This window comes from Centruroides sculpturatus, unplaced genomic scaffold (genome assembly GCF_000671375.1).
Source record: "Centruroides sculpturatus isolate CEXI.00-Female unplaced genomic scaffold, Cexi_2.0 scaffold1178, whole genome shotgun sequence".
Classification (NCBI taxonomy): domain Eukaryota; kingdom Metazoa; phylum Arthropoda; class Arachnida; order Scorpiones; family Buthidae; genus Centruroides; species Centruroides sculpturatus.
This window is the reverse complement of record NW_019385365.1, coordinates 221,956-225,710: the sequence shown is the minus strand read 5'-3', so window position 1 is coordinate 225,710 and position 3,755 is coordinate 221,956.

Sequence of the window (3,755 nt, the reverse complement as noted above, 5' to 3'; positions counted from 1 at the left end):
AACTCGGTTGTCGAGATTAAGGAAAGACAAACGGACGGAACGACAGTGGGAATTTACGGGTCTACAATTTTTTTCAAATTGCAGCCCAACGAGGTTTACGTTTTATTTTAAAATGCAATTATTATTCAGTAAAAGTTTTTTGAAACTTAAAATTCTGTCAGTAAACTTGTTTTAATAACCCACCGTATGAAGTTGTTGAAGATTTAAAACTCTTCCGTAAACCTAGCAATTAGGAACGAATCGTATTAAAACTTACGCAATGCAGAATATTTTTAAGGTGGAACCTTGAGAAAGCCGGAAAATTGGTTATTTGGACACTACCATGAAATTTTTCTAATAAATGTCGTGCCGGAGACAGAGCCTGGGAGACGTCAGAGGAGTTTGTTATTGTTATTAACTCGTATTAGAACCTATCAAAGACGGAGACTTAACGAGTACGGAATCAAATAGCCCGAGACGCTTTCATAATCACCAGGAATGAACTCAAATATTTTTTGTTTTAGTCCGCATTCACTCTGTATGTTACGCGTACGTGTTTCTAACCTGAAACCGGCTTTAAAATTCCTACGAGTTGTGTACCTTTTCCGGAAAAAGAATTTAAAACTGTGCGGTGGTTTCTATTATGTTTTATTTCTAAACTTTTTATAATATAAAATGGCAGAAAGATTAATTTTGTGGGTAGAGATGACTTTTATAATAATAAAAAAAACCATGTAAACGCTAAAACGAGTAAAGTCCTATTCCACTCGAAATACGATACGTGACTACCCTCTAGCTCCCCACCTCCTCGATTTTTAACCATCAAAATTTAATAGTATCAATCTTTCTAATACACAAACCTCTCTCTAAAGCTTTAGGGAATCTGTTTTCCTAATGCCTTAACGCGTTCAAAAAAGAACACGTTACCGAAAATGTTGAATACTTCGCAGTAACTAAGACAACAGAGAGATAGAGAGTATTCTGGTCACTTATCTCTCGTCTCTTCTTTCGCCGACGAATGACGTCAAAGCGAGAGACGAAATTCGTCTCTCATACACAGTGGCGATTCTGGTCGTTCGTAACGATCTCGTCTTTGTTGTTGACGTCACGATTCTATTCGGTCGATTATACATGTTCGGGTTATCTGCGCGCGCAACACGGTATAGAATTTTAACCAATGAAATTGTAAAATTTTCGAAAGTGCGGAGTATGTAATCATAGATCACGTGGCAAGAAAAGCGCGTGTTCAAATAATGCACGTACAGTAATTTTTCGACGAAGTAATTATTTTTTATAAATGTCTTATAACGTTTTTAGATTGTAATGTCAATTTATCTCTTTTAACAAATTAAAATTTTAATAATCTAAGTTAGAAAAGCGTGAGTTCTTAGATATTTTTCGAAATATTGCCATCTAATTTCTTCTTAACTATCTAAGTAAGATTAACATCATATTCGACAGTTCAGTAATTGATGCAGGATAATAAAAAAAAAATGGAATCAGTGACGTTTCCTAGTAGGCGCTGGAAAAAATCGGGATTTTCTCTGTCGAAATATTCTTTCCCGAGATAGAGAACGTTCTGTAATACGATTGTACAGCGCGAGTAGTATCCAATCGTCCATATTGGATATAACGAAATCGAGGCGAAAGACGAAAGAACGGCCTAAAGACAACTATCCGCTCGTCTCTGATAAACGAGAGAATCGGAGAGAGAAAAAGTTGTCCAGAATCGCGATGATCTTTCGAGACGTAAACAAATGATTAACCAATCAGCGATCGGCTTGTGAGAGACGACAGACGATGACCAGAATACGGCCCCAGAATTCGAGCAGTTACAGTCAAGCCTACATTTTCTGTATGAAAGAGCAAATTTCACTTAGAACACGTGTTTGGCGTTCTACCCCTTTTTTCTTGGTTGAGAATATGAATTTCTGAAAAGTGTGAAATGCCCGAATTATCTCGGATACGAAATTACTCGCGGCGATACGGTCGGTCACGCAGACATATAGACAGATTTATCCACATATGTTGCAATTGTTGCTTCGGATCTCTTACTCGCAGAGTGCCAAAGCTGGCGTCCCATCTGGCTCGATAAATGCTCGACGGATAAATCTGGAGACGACTGGACCAAGTAAGTGTGGCAACGTGAACAGACCATCCTTGAGAAATCCTAGCTGTGTGCGGCCGAGCGTTATCTTGCTGGAAAATGGCACTTTGCAACCTGTCATAAAAGGCAACTCGAGAGCGCAGGATTTCCTGAACATACTGCGCTCTCTATGTCCCTCTATTAGAGATGACAATGTCTTACGAGATAGCTCCCAAGACCGGTATTCCGCAATGATAGGTTGATTAGTTTGACGGGATATGGCAGTGCAACACATAACGCGCGATCTATCTGCTAACACAGTGTTTCTCAACGGGGGCGATATCGCCCCCGTGTGGGCGTTTTTCCATGTTGAGGGGGGGCGATTAGTAACAATTTATATTTTGGGGGCGAAAAACAATTTTCTGGGCGATATAGTAAAATATTATATTAAGAATAATTAGATATTTTATTCGTTATATCGTACAATAATGAAACAAGCAACATTATACTAGTCACTAGTCTATTCGATGCAGTACGAATTTGGCGTTAGCCTTGTCCCTCGGCATCGGAATGTTGTAGTGAAGGAAGCGACGATTCGTTAGAGGTTGAGAAACACTGTGCTGACAGAATGCCTGCGGGAGCTCTCTCAAACTGACCCCTATTTGGGTGATAGACAGGTAAAGTAAATCCGGATAATTCCACGCATCCACTTGGTTGAAAAGCCGCAAACCCTAAACCAGTGTTCAGAGGCTTTATACACTTTATCCAATTTTATTCACTCGGCCACTACCGGTGGCCGAGTAACAAAACTGGGCGCACTGATGGTGAAACAAAACCGGAATTCTTTGCCTGACACTATGCTGCCAAACCGTAATAGTCCACGCTTCTCTGCTGCGACAGCGCAGCAACGAAGTCGACGATATTGGACCGTTAATGAAGAGTGCTTGAGTCGTCACGCATGCAAATTTACCTCAGTATTAGGTTCTATAGCAGGTTCTCTCAGGTTCAGGTTCTATAATAATCAGGTTCTATAGCACCATTAGCAGGCTGGTCGACTGCTAATGGTGCTATAGAACCTGATTATTCTCTTAAAGCATTCACCTAGAGTAGTAGACAAAGACATCCTGGCAGCTATTCATACTGTACTTGTCTTAAGATCAGGCGATCTTTCATCCTGTTGGCTATCCAGAAGATACGTATGTGCATCCTGATATAGCCACTATTTCCAAAACCTCTTTGCACTCGAGTCAGAACAGCTCAGGGAGAACATAATTCAGTGAAATGGCCACCTGCTGCAACCTTGTCAACTCGAGTCAGCTGTGTGAAATGTCTGTCATAAAGGAATGCGTTTAATGTCCTTCAAACAACAGATACACTGAAAATTTTAAACACAGTGAGCCTTTTTATAGAATACTGTACTACAGGGGTGGCCAACCTTTTGCATACCATGCGCCAATTTTTTGATAGACGAGTTCAGATGCGCAGTGGCGTACCGTGGGTGTTAGCCGCCCGGGGCGGAGAAAAATTTCGGCCACCCTTTAATCAGGTATTTCAATTTAAAAGATCAAAATTCAGTTGTGTGAAAAAAAAATTAATAAAAAATGCGGTGGTGGTGTAGTTACCCGTACAAAATAGTCCCATTTGACATTAGTGGCATACACGATTGCGAATGTATCGTGAATCGTAGAAG